Source organism: Palaemon carinicauda, chromosome 19 (assembly GCF_036898095.1).
Source record: "Palaemon carinicauda isolate YSFRI2023 chromosome 19, ASM3689809v2, whole genome shotgun sequence".
NCBI classification, from domain to species: Eukaryota; Metazoa; Arthropoda; class Malacostraca; order Decapoda; family Palaemonidae; genus Palaemon; species Palaemon carinicauda.
In genome coordinates, this window is record NC_090743.1 from 124824372 (window position 1) to 124844785 (window position 20414).

At 48.2% G+C, this 20414-nt stretch overlaps 1 pseudogene; it reads right to left on the minus strand.

The window, feature by feature from the left end:
- Positions 1-663: 663 nt before the first annotated feature.
- Positions 664-782, minus strand: LOC137659400 (5S ribosomal RNA; annotated as a pseudogene).
- Positions 783-20414: the final 19632 nt, after the last annotated feature.

Here is a 20414-nt window from a genome sequence, read left to right on the forward strand (position 1 = left end):
AGACCAGGACTTGCTGGTTACTCAAGGCTCTGCTCGGATAGTCGGAGAGAACATTCCTCTGCCTGGAATGAGAGAGCCGACGGTGGTATTGAGAGTATCTCAATCATCTCGGTATCTCTACTGCAAGATGTGAAGGTGTGAAAATGCGTCCCCTGCTGGTTAGAACACCCCAGAATCATGAAGTCGACGCGCACGGAGTGACTCGGCAGGAGCTGTAGGATCTGTAGCGGGGCCAGACTACGGCCCCTAAGCCTGCCTGAATGATGGAGAGGTATCCTTCAGGTCCTGACCATAGGCCTGGACCGGAACATGCTCCTCCCCCCCCTTAGTCTGAGAACAGCATCAAGAATGAGGGGAAAGGACGAGAATATCCACTCCCATCAAGAGGTTCCATAGGTCAACACCCATTGCAGGTCTAATAGTTCCGCTGGTCCCATAGGGGCCAGGAAGTCCAATTAATCGTTGCCTGAAACCACCAGAACTTGGACCGGCCCACATGGAACTTATCCTGAGGCGACCGTTCGGAACTATAGACGGGTCAATGAGGAAAGGAGAACTAGGAAACGTTCCAAGGTAGGGCTGAAAGCTCTGCTTGACAGAGAACAGGTACTGCGACTCTCCTCAGCCTTGCCACAGTCAACTGAAGGGAAGGCTCGGAGGAGGTGGCAACAGAATCTGGCGTCCCCAGGTGGTAACCCATCCAAGTACCGACCAGAACCAACGTTGCTTAACCTCGCTGGACGGACGAGAAGCGGGGTTTCCAATGTGGTAAGGCCGTTGACTCAATATCATGGCCAGATACTCCAGATGTTGAGGCAGAAGAAGAGAAGGCTCCTAGCAAAATACCATGAACCCACACTCATGGTAAGCATCCGGAAGCTTGTCCCGGCACTGAAGAAGGTCGAACCCAAGCCTACCGGAGTTGACCAGCCCTCCAAAAAGCGAAGGAGGCGGAAGCCTGCACCTGAGCGGCCATGAGGAAAGCAAGGAGAGTTCTCTGGGGAAAAAAACCTGCGATGCCACGGCGGGATCGCCACACTGCATCATAAGCAGGAATACCTGCAGTCTAGGCTGAATTCCACGAGGTCCCTGGAAGATGGATGGAATGGGAACTGAAAGTACCCGTCCTTCCGATTATTATTATTATTATTATTATTAAATGCTAAGCTACAACCCTAGTTGGAAAAGCAGGATGCTATAAGCCCAGGGGCCCCAACAGGGAAAATAGCTCAGTGAGGAAAGGAAACAAGGAAAAACAAAATATTCCAAGAACAGCAACAACATTTAAATAAATATTTCCTACATAAACAATAAAAACTTCAACAAAACAAGAGAAAGAGAAACTAGATACAACAGTGCGCCTGAGTGCACCCTCAAGCAAGAGAACTCTAACCCAAGACAGTGGAAGGCCATGGTACAGAGGCTATAGCACTACCCAAGACTAGAGAACAATGGTTTGATTTTGGAGTGTCCTTCTCCTAGAAGAGCTGCTTACCATAGCTAAAGAGTCTCTTCTACCCTTACCAAGAGGAAAGTAGCCACTGAACAATTACATTGCCGTAGTTAACCCCTAGGGTGAAGAAGAATTGTTTAGTAATCTCAGTGTTGTCAGGTGTATGAGGACAGAGGAGAATCTGTAAAGAATAGGCCAGACTATTCGGTGTCTGTGTAGGCAAAGGGAAAGAACCGTAACCAGAGAGAAGGATCCAATATGGTACTGTCTGGCCAGTCAAAGGACCCCCTCTCTCTAGCGGTAGTATCTCAACGGGCGGCTGGTGCCCTGTCGCCTCGTTACCAGTCTGATCAATTCTGCTGTTCTACGCTGGACGAAGTTTGTTCGACAAACTTGATCAGGGCTGAGAGGTCAACTACAGAACTCCCGACTCAGATACTTCCTTACAAGAAAGGATCGACTGAAGAAGCCGGGGGGTGAAGCCGTCGATGATCCTATGGAGGACCTTCTCCTAAGGTATAGATCATTCTGCCCAAACGGGCAACTCTTGCCGACCCTATGGCATAGAGGTTCAGAGACACTGAATTCGCTGACAGAGACGGCAGGCGCGATATCCTTGGCTGATCACAGAGATCGTGCTGGAATGGGCATCGGGAAGCTGTCATCCGGATGAGAAACCTTAAGCATCCTCCCAGCGAGAAGCCTGCAACCCGTGCCATCTGTTCCTGACAGGAGGAAACTGCAATTGGACACCTTGTCTCAGTTGTAGTAGCCGATAACCTAGGCCGACGTGGTTGAAAGAAAAAGGCGCTGGAGCCCTGCAGAGTCTGGAAGAAAGGGCCTTAGAGGAGTGAAAACGGAAGTCGATTTCCTCCGCACAGCCGATGTCTAAGTCTCTGTCCTTGGGCACAAACAAACTCTTCTCAAGGATGGAAGGGTGTCTGAGGTTGTCAACATCCACGGATGAGACACCCGAAAGGAAGCCCTCGGTCAGCGCGTCCAGATGGTCCAACATCGAGCTTGCCCGCAAGTTAGATACTTAACGACGAAACGCCAAGGTGCCTGAGCCTGAGAGGAGGAAAGTACCCTTGATCTTCCTGTAGCTTCCTTGAACCAAACCTCGGGCCGTAACCGAGGAGGGAAAGGACCTGGTAAGCCCCCTACATGAGGTGGAGAAGAGGAAGGGGTAAGCAGTCACCCCTTGGCCGATGGAGAAATCTCGAATGGAAAGCCCCCCGCCAAAAATCCTTCCAGGGAATGACGGGGAAGGGCTAACCCAGGTTCTGGAAAGAGGAGTGTTTCTCAGACCTCCCTGAAGATTCTTCCTATTCTTGCAAGTGCCATGCTCTGCGTTTACGGGGTGAGGCCGTGTTCTGGAAATACGCTCCAGAAGAACTCGCCAGGGCTGGCCATGCTGCGAAAACCCCAATGGGAATCGTGGTCGCAATCGCCCTGGAGCTCGCGCGATGGTAAATAAATGATTTGTGCGTGGGCGAACGTGGAAGCGCCCATGCGCGGTCACGCAGGAACGCAAACGAAGGTGAGCGAAGGAGCGCAGAAGGAGGGCGAGCGTGGTAGGAAGGGCGAGAGCTGGTGGTCGGCGAGCGAAAACCCATAGACGAGCAATGGATACTGCAAGAATTAAGCCGACGTTCGTGCGAAGAAACACTGCAGGTTCACGCGACGGAACCCCGTCGGTTCGCGCGACGGAACCCCGTCGGTTCGCGCAACGGAACCCCGTCGGTTCGCGCGACGGAACCCCGTCGGTTCGCGCGACGGAACCCCGTCGGTTCGCGCGACGGAACCCCGTCGGTTCGCGCGACGGAACCCCGTCGGTTCGCGCGACGGAACACCGTCGAATAGCGCGACGGAACACCGTCCGTCTGCGCGACGGAAACCGTCCGTTCACGCGATGGAATACCGTTGGTTCGCGCGCGGGCGAACATTGGAGAGCATGTGCGCAGACGCGCAGGCGAGCGGTCGCGCGGGCGAATGATCGCGCAGGCGAGCGGGCGCGCAGGCGAGCGGTCGCGCGGGCGAATGATCGCGCAGGCGAGCGGTCGCGCGGGCGCGCAGTCGAGTGGGCGCGAGGGTGGGCAGGTGAATGAGCGCGTGTCCGAGGCGGCGAACGCAAGGGTTGGCGCGATGGCGAGGAAACGCGCTGCCGCGTGGTTGAGGAAGACCGCTGGCGATGTGGATGAACAGGAGATCGGTGGTGAGCTGGTGAGCGCAGACGCGCAGGTAGGCAATGGCGCGTTGTGGCATGGCGTCGCATTGGCGAGCGATAGCGAGCAGCATGCGCCGGTGAGCGATCGCGTGATGGCGAGCTAGTAGCCGGCGAACCATGTCCCTTTAGAACCTCCGGCTGACGAAACGTTGGAGAACGTTGGCGCGCAGGCTGTAACACACACTGGCGGTCCGGAGATCGCCGAGAAATGATATTTTAATTATAAAATAAATTTTTGAATATACTTACCCGGTGAATATATAATAGCTGCTGCTCCAGCGGCTCGACAGAAAAACACACAAAAACTCGCGAGCGATCGCTATGAAGGTTGCAGGTGTGCCCACCAGCGCCAACTATCGGCCAGATACCGCATATGCATGTAAACAAGCCTCAATTCTTCTCGTCCCGCTGCGTCTCTATTGGGGAGGAAGGGAGGGCCTTTAATTTATATATTCACCGGGTAAGTATATTCAAAAATTTATTTTATAATTAAAATATCATTTTTAAATATTTAACTTAGCCGGTGAATATATAATAGCTGATTCACACCCAAGGTGGTGGGTAGAGACCAGAGTTAATTAAGTTTACAGCGTATATGCTTAGAGTTTTTGACAGTTATAATATAACAAAACCCAAATATATAGGTACCTGGTAAGGAAGTTGACTTAGACGATTACTCTGCCTTGTAAGTCTGTCTTCCTCACGAAGCCCAGCAATCCTCTTAGGATGCTGAAAGACTCCCAGGAGCTGAAGTATCAAGGGCTGCAACCCATACAAACAGGACCTCATCAAACCCCTTATCTGGGCGCTCTCAAGAAATGACTTTGACCAACCGCCAAATCAACCAGGATGCGAAAGGCTTCTTAGCTTTCCGTACAACCCCAAAAAAAAAAAAAAAAACAATATTAAAAACATTTCAAGAGACAGATTAAAAAGGATATTGGAATTAGGGTAATGTAGTGGTAGAACCCTCACCCACTACTGCTCTCGCTGCAACGAATGAACCCAGTGTGTAGCAGTCCTCGTAAAGAGTCTGGACATCTTTTAAGTAAAATGACGCGAACACTGACTTGCTTCTCCAAAAAGTTGCGTCCATAATACTTTGCAGAGATCTATTTTGCTTGAAGGCCACGGAGGTTGCTATAGCTCTAACTTCGTGCGTCTTAACCTTAAGCAAACATCGGTCTTTCTCATTCAAGTGAGAATGAGCTTCTCGTATTAAAAATCTGATAAAATATGACAAAGCATTCTTTGACATAGGCAAGGATGGTTTCTTAACTGAGCACCATAATGCCTCAGATTTACCTCGTAATGACTTAGTACGAGCTAAATAGAACTTAAGAGCTCTAACAGGACATAATACTCTTTCCAGTTCGTTGCCTACGATCTCTGATAAGCAAGGAATATCAAAAGATTTAGGCCAAAGACGAGAAGGCAGTTCATTTTTGGCCAGGAAGTGAAGTTGAAGTGAACAAGTGGCTTTTTCTGTAGAAAAGCCGATGTTCTTACTGAAGGCATGAAGTTCACTGACCCTTTTAGCCGAAGCCAAGCACACTAGGAAAAGTGTCTTGAGGGTGAGATCCTTCAGGGAGGCTGAATGTAATGGCTCAAACCTGTCTGACATGAGGAACCTTAGGACCACGTCTAAGTTCCATCCAGGAGTTGCCAAACGACGTTCCTTAGAGGTCTCGAAAGACTTGAGGAGATCTTGGAGATCTTTATTGTTGGAAAGATCTAAGCCTCTATGCCGAAAGACCGAAGCCAACATGCTCCTGTAGCCCTTAATCGTGGGAGCTGAGAGGGAGCGAACCTTTCTAAGATGTAAAAGAAAATCTGCGATTTGGGCTACAGAGGTACTGGACGAGGATACAGATGCTGACTTGCACCAGTCTCGAAAGACTTCCCACTTCGACTGGTATACTCTAATGGTAGAAGCTCTCCTCGCTCTTGCAATCGCACTGGCTGCCTCCTTCGAAAAGCCTCGAGCTCTTGAAAGTCTTTCGATAGTCTGAAGGCAGTCAGACGAAGAGCGGGGAGGCTTTGATGGACATTCTTTACGTGGGGCTGACGTAACAGATCTACCCTTAGAGGAAGACTTCTTGGAAAGTCTACCAGCCATCGAAGTACCTCGGTGAACCACTCTCTCGCGGGCCAGAGGGGAGCAACCAACGTCAACCTTGTCCCTTCGTGAGAGGCGAACTTCTGCAGTACCTTGTTGACAATCTTGAATGGTGGGAATGCATATAAGTCCAGATGAGACCAATCTAGGAGAAACGCGTCTATGTGTATTGCTGCTGGGTCTGGGACTGGAGAGCAATAGATTGGAAGTCTCTTGGTCATCGAGGTGGAAAAGAGGTCTATGGTGGGTTGACCCCAAGTCGCCCAAAGACTCTTGCACACGTCCTTGTGGAGGGTCCATTCCGTAGGAATTACCTGACCCTTCCGACTGAGACAGTCTGCTAAGACGTTCAAGTCGCCCTGGATAAACCTCGTTAACAGGGAGATGCCTCGATCTCTTGACCAAATGAGCAGGTCCCTTGCGATTTCGTACAGCGTGAGGGAGTGGGTGCCTCCTTGCTTGGAGATGTATGCCAAGGCTGTGGTATTGTCGGAGTTGATCTCTACCACTTTGTTTCGAAGGAGACTTTCGAATTTCATCAAGGCCAAGTGGACTGCCAAAAGCTCCTTGCCGTTGATGTGCATGCTCCTCTGACTTGAGGTCCACAGACCTGAGCATTCCCGACCGTCCAGGGTCGCACCCCAACCCAAATCCGACGCGTCTGAGAATAGTACGTGGTTTGGGTTCTGAACTGCTAGGGAAAGTCCCTCTCTCAGACTGATATTGTTGTTCCACCATTTCAGGCATGCCTTTACTGGTTCGGAGACCGGGATTGAGACCGTCTCTAACGTCTTGTCCTTGTTCCAGTGAAAGGCTAGATGGAACTGGAGAGGCCGAAGGTGTAGTCTTCCTAGCGAGACAAACTGCTCCAGGGATGATAGAGTTCCTACTAGACTCATCCAATTCCTGACTGAGCACCGTTCTCTCTTCAACATCAGTTGGACTTTGAGCAGGGCTTGATCTATTCGGGTGGCAGACGGAAAAGCCCGAAAAACTGGACTGCGAATCTCCATCCCTAAATACAGTATAGTTTGGGATGGAATCAGCTGGGACTTTTCTAGGTTGACCAAAAGTCCCAATTCCTTGGCCAGATCCAATGTCCAATGAAGATCCTGCAGACAGCGATGACTGGACGAAGCTCTGAGAAGCCAGTCCTCCAAGTACAGGGAGGCTCGGATTCCCGATAAATGGAGGAATTTTGCCACATTCCTCATAAGCCTCGTAAACACGAGAGGAGCAGGACTTAGGCCAAAGCACAGGGCCCGAAACTGGTATACCACATTCCTGAAAACAAACCTCAGAAACGGTTGGGAATCTGGGTGTATAGGAATGTGGAAGTACGCATCTCGTAGGTCGAGAGAGACCATCCAGTCTCCCTTTCTGACCGCTGCTAAGACTGACTTCGTGGTCTCCATAGTAAACTTTGTTTTCGTAACAAAGACGTTGAGCGCACTGACGTCTAGCACCGGTCTCCAACCTCCTGTCTTCTTTGGGACTAGGAAGAGACGGTTGTAAAACCCCGGTGATTGAAGGTCCGAGACTTTCACCACCGCTCCCTTCTCTAGCAACAGAGACACTTCTAGGTTTAGGGCTTGTCTCTTTGACTCCTCTCGGTACCTGGGAGAGAGGTCGATGGGGGTTGTCGCTAGAGGAGGTTTGCGTACAAACGGAATTTTGTACCCCTCTCTGAGCAACCGAACAGACTGTTGGTCTGCGCCCCTCTTCTCCCAGGCCTGCCAGAAGCTCTTCAATCTGGCTCCTACTGCTGTCTGAGGCTGTGGGCAGTCAGACTCTGCCACGTGAGGACTTGGCTCCTCTCTTCTTTCCTCTCTTTCCCTCGGCACGAGTACTTCCCCTGCTGGGAGCTCTGCCACGAAAGGGCGGGATAAATCTGGATGCCGGAGTGTCGACCCTGGGTCTTACAGCAAAGGATGTAGAAGGAGTCCCCTTGCGAGCAGAGGACGCCATCAAGTCATGGGTGTCCTTCTGCACAAGCGAAGAAGCTATGTCCTTAACCAATTGTTGCGGAAACAAAAACTTTGATAAGGGAGCAAAGAGCAGTTCTGATCTCTGACAGGGAGTAACTCCTGCCGAAAGAAAAGAGCAAAGGGACTCTCGCTTCTTTAAGACTCCCGACGTAAAAGAGGAGGCGAGCTTATTGGAACCATCGCGGATGGCTTTATCCATACATGACATTATCAGTAAGGAAACATCTCTATCAGCTGATGAGATTTTCCTACTTAAAGCTCCCAATGACCAGTCAAGGAAGTTGAAAACTTCAAAGGCCCTGTATACGCCTTTCAGCAGATGGTCAAGGTCCGAGGAGGACCAACTAATCTTCGAGCGTCTCATGGCTAGGCGGCGGGGAGAGTCTACGAGGCTTGAGAAGTCACCCTGGGCAGAGGCAGGGACTCCCAAGCCGAGAACTTCTCCCGTGGCATACCAGACGCTCGATCTAGACGAGAGCTTTGACGGAGGGAAGGCAAAGGCCGTCTTCCCCAAACTCCTCCTGGTATCCAACCAGTCGCCTAAAAGTCGTAAAGCTCTCTTGGAAGAGCGAGAGAGCACTAGCTTAGCAAAGGCTGGCATGTTAGCAGGTAAGCCTAGAGCAAACTCAGACGGTGGCGAACGAGGAGCAACAGTGACAAAGTGGTCGGGAAAAAGCTCCTTGAAAATTAACATGACTTTCTTAAAGTCCATTGAAGGAGGAACCGTTCTAGGTTCGTCTACATCCGAAGGATGATCATCATGATGAGGGTCAGCAACGTCCTCATCTGAAGGATCTTCATCCGACAACTGCTGAGTAACAAGCAAAGGGGTTGGCAATGCTTGACACGCAGAGTCCACACGCACTGGTGCATTAGTAGCAGTCCAGGACGCTACGTCATGTAACTGTTTAACAGCCTGACTGTCAACAAAAACAGGAGCGGGAGGACGCTCGACGTCAACTCGAGACTGTTTTGACTGCCAAGACTGAGCAGTCAAAACAACTCTAGACTGCGGTGGTTGATGCTCAGCGTCAAAACAAGTCAACTCTGCTGGTTGGCGAACGTCCTGAACGTCAACAAGAGCATTAGGAAGTGGCTGAACGTCCATATGCGGCTGAAATTCAACACGTGACTGCATCGAGTGAGGCTCTACAAAGCGTGATTGACGTGACTTAGCAACGCCAACGTCAACAGGACGAGCAAAGGCTCGTTTTGGCGGCTGAAGGCCAGGATCTCGATTAGCTAAGCGGCGAGGATCATCGTGAACCTTTTCGGCAGAATAGTCTTCCATAAGGGAGGCGAGCTTGATCTGCATGTCTTGCAGTACAACCCATTTAGGATCAACGGGAATGGGTGCGGTAAAAGACGGGGTTAACGTCTGAGACTGCACAACCTTGCCTACACCAAGACTCTCTGAGCCTGTGTAACGTTGCTGCTTAGGCGGCGAGCAGTCTTCCGATGACTGTAAGGGGTCAGAGCTGTCCCAATGGCTACAACCAGGACGCTGGACCTGTCCTGAAGGGACCGACTTTCGCTTCAAGGGCCTTGAAACCTTGCTCCACGGTTTCTTATGCGAAAAGCCTTCGGATGACGAGGAGAAAATGGTCTCTCTCGTCTTATGGTAGGGGCGGTCTTGATGAGACACGCCTGTTACCATAGAGGGAACGTCTGTTCGCTGATCAAGGCCTCTCGAACCCATAAGTCGTACGACATTACTTCTCCCCTGGGCTTGGGAGCTTGCAAGAGGTCTCGGACTAGGCGAACGACAGGCACGAACAGACGAACCCTCGGTCGCAACACTGAAAACACTTTGCGCACTAATCACTTTCCCACGATTTTCCGCTGTGGCACTCTGACACTTTAGCTTTTTAACGTCCGCCATGAGTTGATTACAATCTGTAGCTAATGACTCAACTCTTTCACCCAAAGCATGAATGGCACGTAACATGTCCCGCATTGATGGTTCCTGAGTGCCAGTAGGGGGTTCAGGCACAACCACTACAGGGGAAGGATTAGGTTCAGGGGCATGGGGAGAGGAAAAATCTACTGATCTAGAGGAACTCCTCCTCACCCTATCTCTCTCTAGCTTACGAGAATATTTGTCATATTCGAGCCAATCGAATTCCGAAAGGCCCACGCATTCCTCACACCGATCTCCTAATTGACAGGTTTTACCCCGACAATTAGAACACACAGTATGTGGGTCGAGAGAGGCCTTTGGAAGACGCCTATTGCAATCCCTAGCATTATACTTACGAAATCTAGGGGCTTGAGAAGCGTCAGCCATTTTGAATTAGTCAAAGAAAGTCCAAAAAACAATCCAAGTCATCAACAATTAAATCTGTCCAACAAAGAGTTCAAGAGTTTAAGTTGAGGAAAAACACCTGCACTGCGAAAGCTCAAACCAAAATGAAGTACTTCACCAAATATGTTGAGAAAACTCCAGGTTATACAGCGAGTAATGATACGTCTTGTCGTTAAAGCCGACAGAGAAGAATTGAGGCTTGTTTACATGCATATGCGGTATCTGGCCGATAGTTGGCGCTGGTGGGCACACCCGCAACCTTCATAGCAATCGCTCGCGAGTTTTTGTGTGTTTTTCTGTCGAGCCGCTGGAGCAGCAGCTATTATATATTCACCGGCTAAGTTAAATATTTAAAAAGACGGGGTTAACGTCTGAGACTGCACAACCTTGCCTACACCAAGACTCTCTGAGCCTGTGTAACGTTGCTGCTTAGGCGGTGAGCAGTCTTCCGATGACTGTAAGGGGTCAGAGCTGTCCCAATGGCTACAACCAGGACGCTGGACCTGTCCTGAAGGGACCGACTTTCGCTTCAAGGGCCTTGAAACCTTGCTCCACGGTTTCTTATGCGAAAAGCCTTCGGATGACGAGGAGAAAATGGTCTCTCTCGTCTTATGGTAGGGGCGGTCTTGATGAGACACGCCTGTTACCATAGAGGGAACGTCTGTTCGCTGATCAAGGCCTCTCGAACCCATAAGTCGTACGACATTACTTCTCCCCTGGGCTTGGGAGCTTGCAAGAGGTCTCGGACTAGGCGAACGACAGGCACGAACAGACGAACCCTCGGTCGCAACACTGAAAACACTTTGCGCACTAATCACTTTCCCACGATTTTCCGCTGTGGCACTCTGACACTTTAGCTTTTTAACGTCCGCCATGAGTTGATTACAATCTGTAGCTAATGACTCAACTCTTTCACCCAAAGCATGAATGGCACGTAACATGTCCCGCATTGATGGTTCCTGAGTGCCAGTAGGGGGTTCAGGCACAACCACTACAGGGGAAGGATTAGGTTCAGGGGCATGGGGAGAGGAAAAATCTACTGATCTAGAGGAACTCCTCCTCACCCTATCTCTCTCTAGCTTACGAGAATATTTGTCATATTCGAGCCAATCGAATTCCGAAAGGCCCACGCATTCCTCACACCGATCTCCTAATTGACAGGTTTTACCCCGACAATTAGAACACACAGTATGTGGGTCGAGAGAGGCCTTTGGAAGACGCCTATTGCAATCCCTAGCATTATACTTACGAAATCTAGGGGCTTGAGAAGCGTCAGCCATTTTGAATTAGTCAAAGAAAGTCCAAAAAACAATCCAAGTCATCAACAATTAAATCTGTCCAACAAAGAGTTCAAGAGTTTAAGTTGAGGAAAAACACCTGCACTGCGAAAGCTCAAACCAAAATGAAGTACTTCACCAAATATGTTGAGAAAACTCCAGGTTATACAGCGAGTAATGATACGTCTTGTCGTTAAGGCCGACAGAGAAGAATTGAGGCTTGTTTACATGCATATGCGGTATCTGGCCGATAGTTGGCGCTGGTGGGCACACCCGCAACCTTCATAGCGATCGCTCGCGAGTTTTTGTGTGTTTTTCTGTCGAGCCGCTGGAGCAGCAGCTATTATATATTCACCGGCTAAGTTAAATATTTAAAAACAGGTGATCGCTGACGCGTAGAACGCTGGTGAATAGGCGATACCAAAATCGCCTGAGCGCGCTGACGAGCAGGTGAACGCTGGCGAGCAGGTGAACGCTGGCGCGTAGGCGATCGTTGACGTGTGGGAGAACGCTGGCGAATAGGCAGTACTAAAATCGCCTGTGCGCGCTGGCGAGTAGGTGAACGCTGGCGAACAGGTGATCGTTGGCGCGTAGGTGATCGCTGGCGAGCAGGAGATCGCTGGCAAGCAGCAGCAGGCCAGAAGACCGTGCCTGTCCGCCGGGAGACTGATGTCCGTCGGAAGACCGTTGTCCGTCGGGAAGACCGTTGCCCGTCAGACTGCTGTCCATCTGCAACAGGGCGGATGAAGGAGATGTAGGCTGCATACGGAGATTCAAAAAGGCGCCTCTAAGCCTCCCTATAGGGAGATGAGAGGCCCTTACGACGAGGCGGACGGTGAGCCTTACGGCGAAGGAGGCCAACAGCAACAGCAGCAGAAGAATCCTCCGAAGAGGAGTCTCTATGAGTGTACTCTCTCGCGAACGAAAGAGAAACACTTCGTAGAAGAGACGGGTCAGCCAGTGACCTAAAAGGAGCAATCCTCCGAAGAGGGGCTCCTGCAGTTGCCCAGCCCCTTGAGCGAAACTGCAGGTGTGACCGCTCAGCACCAAGAGCATAGTCGCACGAAAAAAAGGCAAGAGAAGAACCCCCAAAAGGGGAAAATCTCAAGCCTGGACAGGAAAAACTTCCCTCGGAAGGAAAGTTCCCCACCCAAGGAGGCAAGCCTCCTGAGTTCTAAAATGAACTGGAGAGCTGTCAATCGTCACGGGAGTACTTCCAGTAGAAGGAGACACGACCCTGACGAAAATCCAAAGGGGAGGCAGCAACAGCCGAATCCCCAGGCCTCCACAAGACAGCTCACACCGTAGCCATATTACAGAAACGAACTTGATCGGTAACTGTAAAAAAATAAAAACAAAAACATTAGTACACATTCATTCCCCCGGGAAGGCTCCGAAGAGGAATCCCGAGGGAAAGGAAACAAGAATTACACAACAGGCACGTGCCCTCACAACCACTTACACTCACGGAAGGAGAGCTGTAACCAAAACAGAATTATAACAATTATAATTATGAAACATGATATTTTAATTATAAAATAAATTTTTGAATATACTTACCCGGTGAATATATAGCTGCAACTCTGTTGCTCGACAGACAAAAAACTGTACAAAAAAACTCGCTAGCGATCGCTATACAGGTTGCGGGTGTGCTCATCAGCGCCAACTGTCGGCCAGATACCAAACTCTATGTAAACAAAGACTCAATTTTCTCCTCATCCCACTGCGTCTCTATTGGGGAGGAAGGGAGGGCCGTTTAATTTATATTCACCGGGTAAGTATATTCAAAAATTTATTTTATAATTAAAATATCATTTTTAAATATTTAACTTAGCCGGTGAATATATAGCTGATTCACACCCAGGGTGGTGGGTAGAGACCAGTTAAATATGTTTACATCTTATGAGCTAAGAGTTTTTATTTCATTTTAGAAGTTATCAAAATAACAAAAACAAAATAAATAGGTACCTGGTAAGGAAGTCGACTTAGACAATTACTCTGCCTTATAAGTACGTCTTCCTTACGGAGCCTCGCGATCCTCTTAGGATGCTGACAGACCCCTAATCTGGGCGCTCTCAAGAAATGACTTTGACCACCCGCCAAATCAACCAGGATGCGAAAGGCTTCTTAGCCTTCCGGACAACCCATAAAAAACAACATTTCAAGAGACAGATTAAAAGGATATGGAATTAGGGAATTGTAGTGGTTGAGCCCTCACCCACTACTGCACTCGCTGCTACGAATGGTCCCAGTGTGTAGCAGTTCTCGTAAAGAGACTGGACATCTTTCAAGTAAAATGACGCGAACACTGACTTGCTTCTCCAATAGGTTGCGTCCATTATACTTTGCAGAGATATATTTTGCTTAAAGGCCACGGAAGTTGTTACAGCTCTAACTTCGTGCGTCTTCACCTTAAGCAAAGTTCGGTCTTCCTCACTCAGATGTGAATGAGCTTCTCGTATTAACAATCTGATAAAGTCTGACCAAGCATTCTTTGACATAGGCAAGGATGGTTTCTTAACTGAACACCATAAAGCTTCAGATTGGCCTCGTAAAGGTTTAGTATGCTTTAAATAGAACTTAAGAGCTCTAACAGGGCATAAGACTCTTTTTAGTTCATTGCCTACGATCTCTGATAAGCTGGGAATATCGAAAGATTTAGGCCAAGGCCGAGAAGGCAGCTCATTTTTGGCTAGAAAACCAAGTTGCAGCGAACAAGTGGCTTTTTCCGACGAAAATCCGATGTTCTTGCTGAAGGCATGAATCTCACTGACTCTTTTAGCCGAGGCTAAGCATACCAGGAAAAGAGTCTTAAGAGTGAGATCTTTCAGGGAGGCTGATTGTAACGGCTCCAACCTGTCTGACATGAGGAATCTTAGTACCACGTCTAAATTCCATCCAGGGGTAGCCAAACGACGCTCCTTGGTGGTCTCAAAAGACTTAAGGAGGTCTTGCAGATCTTTATGTTGGAAAGATCTAAGCCTCTATGCCGGAAGACCGATGCCAACATGCTTCTGTAGCCCTTCATAGTGGGAGCTGAAAGGGATCGTCCTTTTCTCAGGTATAAGAGAAAATCAGCTATTTGAGCTACAGAGGTACTGGTCGAGGATACAGAAACTGACTTGCACCAGTCTCGGAAGACTTCCCACTTCGATTGGTAGACTCTAATGGAAGACGCTCTCCTTGCTCTAGCAATCGCACTGGCTGCCTCCTTCGAAAAGCCTCTAGCTCTCGAGAGTCTTTCGATAGTCTGAAGGCAGTCAGACGAAGAGCGTGGAGGCTTTGGAGTACCTTCTTTACGTGTGGCTGACGTAGAAGGTCTACCCTTAGAGGAAGACTTCTGGGAACGTCTACTAACCATCGAAGTATCTCGGTGAACCATTCTCTCGCGGGCCAGAGGGAAGCAACTAACGTCAACCTTGTCCCTTCGTGAGAGGCGAACTTCTTGTTGACAATCTTGAACGGTGGGAATGCGTAGAGATCCAGATGTGACCAATCTAGGAGGAAAGCATCTATATGTATTGCTGCTGGGTCCGGGACTGGAGAGCAATAGATTGGAAGCCTCTTGGTCAGCGAGGTTGCAAAGAGATCTATGGATGGTTTACCCCAAGTGGCCCAAAGTCTCTTGCACACATCCTTGTGGAGGGTCCATTCGGTTGGAATTACTTGCCCTTTCCGACTGAGACAATCTGCTATGACGTTCAAGTCGCCTTGGATGAACCTCGTTACTAGGGAGATGTCTTGACCTTTTGACCAGATGAGCAGGTCCCTTGCGATCTCGTACAACGTCACTGAGTGGGTACCTCCTTGTTTGGAGATGTACGCCAAGGCCGTGGTGTTGTCCGAGTTTACTTCCACCACTTTGCCTCGAAGGAGATACTCGAAGCTTTTCAAGGCCAGATGAACTGCCAATAGCTCCTTGCAGTTGATATGCATGCTCCTCTGACTCGAGTTCCACAGACCTGAGCATTCCCGACCGTCCAGTGACGCGCCCCAGCCCAAGTCCGATGCGTCCGAGAAGAGAACGTGGTGGGGAGTCTGAACAGCCAGGGGAAGACCCTCTCTTAGGTTGATATAGTCCTTTCACCAAGTCAGACAAGACTTTATCTTTCCGGAAATCGGGATCGAGACCGCTTCTAGCGTCTTGTCCTTTTTCCAGTGAAAAGTCAGATGGTATTGAAGAGGACGGAGGTGTAGTCTTCTTAGTGATACAAACTGTTCCAGGGATGACAGCGTCCCCACCAGACTCATCCACAGCCTGACTGAGCAGTGTTCCTTCTTCAGCATCTTCTGGATGGATAGCAGGGCTTGATCTATTCTGGGGGCTGATCGTCTTGTTGTTCAGCAACGTCCTCATCAGATAGTTCCTCATCCGAAAACTGATGAGGAAACGGCAACGGAGTGGGTAACGTCTGGCTCGCTGAGTCCGGTCGCACTGGTGCATGCGTGACGGAGCCGGACGCAACGTCATGGAATTGCTGCACAGTCTGTGAACTGTCAACAACCATGGGTGCGCGAGGAAGCACAGCGTCCACCCGAGACTGTCTAGACCGTCTGGGTTGTGCAGTCAACACCATACCGGGTTGCTGAGGTTGACGCACCGCGTCAAAACAAGTCACCTCTGATGGTTGTTGAACGTCCTGAACGTCAACAACCACCTCCGAGCGTCGCTTAACGTCAACGTGCGGCTGGCAACCCACACTGGGTCGCATCGGTGGAGGAACGACCTCAACTGGTACGCGAGAACGTTACCTCAGCGTCAACAGGACGCACAACCGACCGGTTGGAAGGTTGTTGGCCAGAAGGTTCAGCAGCAACCTTCTCCGCATTAAAGTCCTCTATCAAGGACGCAAGCTTGGACTGCATGTCTTGCAGCAAAGCCCATTTAGGGTCTACGGGAGCAGGTGCGGCAACAGACGGGGTTAGCGACTGAGGCGGTACCGCTTTCCATCCCTGAAAGCCTTGTTTATGCATGACATAATTGTACAGCAAAACTTCAAAGGCTCGAAAACAGCTGTGAAGTTGACCTGTAAAAAACTGGGAGCGTCTCCTGGCCAGGCGCCAGGGAGAGTCTACGAGATTTGAGAAGTCTATCTGGGCAGAGGCAGGAACTCCCAAGCCGAGAACTTCTCTCGTGTCGTATCAGACTCTCGCTCTATAAACCAGTTTAAAAGAAGGGAAAGCAAAGGCTGTATCCCCCAAACTCCTCCTGGTGATAAACCAGTCGCCTAGCAGACGTAAAGCTCTCTAGGAGAGCGAGAGAGCACTAGCTTATAAACAACGGCTTCGAAGTAGCTAGGCCTAGTGTAAGCTCTGACGTTTAGGCGAACGAGGAGCAGCAGTTACAAAAAGATCCGGACAAAGATCCTTAAAAATCAGCATGATTTAATTAAAGTCCATAGAGGGCTAAGCAGCTTTAGGCTCCTCTACGTCTGACAGAGTCCTCAAGGGAATATCAGTAGGAGGGGGAACAGCAACTTCCTCATCTAAAGGAACCTTGTCCGATAAAAGCTGAGTCTCAAGCAAGGGAGAAACCTACCGTGGTGGCAATGCTTTACAAGCAGAGTCCACACACACTGGTGCAAGTAGCGGACCAGGACGCAACGTCATGTAACTGCTTGACAGTCTGTGAACTGTCAACAACTGAACTGTCAACAACAACAGGTGCGTGAGGACGCACAGCGTCCACTCGAGACTGCTTTGACTGTCTAGACTGAGCAGTCAAAACAACTCTAGAATGCGGAGGTTGACGCACAGCGTCAAAACAAGTCAACTCCGATTGTTAGCGAACGTCCTGAGCGTCAACAGGAGCATCAGCAAGTGGCCTAACGTCCAAAAGTGGTTGAAAATCCACACGAGACCGCATCGAGTGTGGTTCTAAACAACCTGACTGACGTGACTTAGCTACGCCAACAGGATGCACAAAGGAACGTTAGGTTGGCTGAAAGCCAGGATATCGATGTGATAAACGGCTAGGCTCAACGGACTAATCGGCAGAATAGTCTTCCATAAGGGAGGCAAGCATATACTGCATGTCTTGCCGTACAACCCATTAAGGATCCACGGAAATGGTTGCGGTAAGAGACGAGGGTAACGTCTGTGACCGCAACACTTTGCCAACAAAAAAGACTCTCGGAGTCTGTGTTACGCTTTTGTTAGGCGGCGAGCAGTTTTCCGATGACTGCATAGGGTCAGAGCTGTCCTAATGGCTGTAACCAGGACGCTGGACCTGTCCTGAAAGGACTGACTTTCGCTTAAGGGTCTTGAAACCTTGTTACAGGTTTCTTATGCGAAAAGCCTTCAGATGACGAGGAGAAAAACGTCTCTCTCGCCTTATGGTAGGGGAGATCTTGGTAAGATACACCCGATACCATAGAGGGAAACGTCTGTTCGTTGATCAAGGCCTCTCGAACCCATAAGTCGTATGACATTACTTCTCCCCTGGGCTTGGGAGCTTGCAAGAGGTCCCGGACTAGGTGAACGACAGGCACGAACAGACGAACCCTCGGACGCAACACTGTAACACTTTGCGCAATATCACTTTATCACTACGATTTTCTGTTTTGCACTTATTACACTGAAATCGAACCTTTTACTGATTTCTACCTGAAGCACGCAATTCTACCCTCATCAAAAGGTAGTAAATGCGAAATCAGGTGTATAATGCAAGCATATTAATACCAGCAAAAAAACAGTAAACATCTTTTAAGATAAAAAAAAAAATCAGTGGTTGGGGAAGAGAATAAACACTAGTTCATTCAAAACTATGTTTTCAATCTCTCACCGTACATTGCCTGGGGACGAGAATAAAACTAAAAACGTTTTATCCTTTCTCCCCGTACAGAGACTAGGGACGAGAGTAACTCGAGAACAACGTTACCCGCTTGAACGGAACGTTTTCTCTCCTCTCTCTCCCTCCGTCTCTATATCTCTCTCTTTCTCTCTTGATTTCGCACCTAAGAGAAGAGCCCAATTACGTTTCGTCAAAAAAACATGTTATTTGACCAAAGGAAAAAACTGAAAGGTTTTTCAATTAAAAAGTTCCTTTAAAATAGAATTTAAAACATTTAAGCTTTGAAAGAATGAACAAAACGTCAGAATCGATTTACTCTTTCTGCAAAGTGAAACCGTGATACACTCTCTCTCTATCGTAACGATAGAGCGCAAACTGCGTAGCATAAATAAACTAAACGTTAGTTCATCTTTGAAAACAGTACAAAGACTATTCAAAGAAATTCTTTCATAAAATATTTTATTTAAAAAGTTTTAAATCCTTAGCTCTTTAAAAGCTATTTACGATTTAAAGGGCTCAACGTTGATTAACTTCGGTTTCCAAGTTAGGACCGCCTACTCTCAGGAAAGGTCGCATATAAACAAAACATTAAAATTTATTTTTTATGTTTATTATAAATGGAAAGTTAATCGAAGAGGAAAATCTATAATTAATTTATAACGTGATAAGATAATTACTAAAAGCCTAAACACACTTCCGTCTAAGGGAAGGGTCGGCCATTTAAAAGTCAAAGAAAGTCCATACTCTCTTTGTCACCAAAAATTAAATCTATCCAAAACGAGTTCAAGATTTAAGATGAAGATAAAACACCTGCACTGCGAAAGCTCAAACCAGAATATAGTACTTCACCAAAGATGATGGGAAAAACTCCAGGTTTCAACAGCGAGTAAAGTACGTCTTGTCGACACGTCGACAGAGAGAAAATTGAGTCTTTGTTTACATAGAGTTTGGTATCTGGCCGACAGTTGGCGCTGATGAGCACACCCGCAACCTGTATAGCGATCGCTAGCGAGTTTTTTTGTACAGTTTTTTGTCTGTCGAGCAACAGAGTTGCAGCTATATATTCACCGGCTAAGTTAAATATTTAAAATATGTAATTATGTAATTTAAGAAAAAGAATGAATACTAAAGAAAGAACGAAAACCCCGAAAGGAATCGTTCTACAAGCTGAAAAAAACAACTACAATTAGATTCATAAACTAATTGAGACAAAACGTACGGCGTAGCAACCCCCCCACACGGGAAGGAAGCTACAAGGGCGTAGTAACACGTAGTAAAAGGGTGAACAACCTCAAGAGAGAGAGAGAGAGAGAAAGACCGAAGTCAAACTCGATCGCAACCCATAAAATTACGCCGTGGTAGATATCGTACACTACACACACAACTCTGAAAAGGAAACTTACTGATTTCTATACTCAAATATATACACAAACATGAAAACACATTTACATATATATTGAGTAAAAGAAAAGTGAGCGATAAGTAAAGACAAAACAAACAATGGCTGCCAAGAGAGGACCAAGACAGAGACGTCTGTCTCAGTCCGAGGCAAAAGTGAAAGTGAGCATTCACCTATGTGTGAGGGGGGGAGGGGTAGCTAGCTACCACTCCCCCCCCCCTGCTAACTAGCGCGGGGGTAATACACCCTCGTTAAATTCTAATGGCTCGCCATTGGGCTTACAGCTAAAAGGTAAGCCCAATGTAAATAGCGTGGTTTGTATTTCGGTTACGGAACAAACATGTGTTTGCCGATGCACCGCACCTAATAAAACTCATTAGGAATAATTTTCTTGATCATGGATTTGTATTGTCGGGAGATAGGTTTGCTCTTTGTGGTTCAGTCAGGGAGTTAATTATGAAAAACAAAAGTGATCTACGGACAGCACATAAACTCTCTGAAAAGCACATCACTGTTATGGGTATGCAACGCATGAATGTTAAACTAGCGGTGCAATTACTGTCCGAAACAACATATAAATGCCTTCAGTACTTCGGTAACAAAGGTTTGCTTGAAGATAAGCATTGGGAAACCACAACTCAGTTTATATATCTTACCTGGTTCGATTTATTCAATTCTCGAGTACCTCGTGATAGGAAGCCATCAAGAAATGCCTATGGGATGAATCTGGACCTACAAAATAAAACGTGGCAAGATATGATTCGAGTATCTAAAGAAATGAAAGTAATTAAAAGCAATAGGCTCTATCCTTTCCAAAAAGGCTTAATTATATCGTGCAATTCTCAAATGAAGC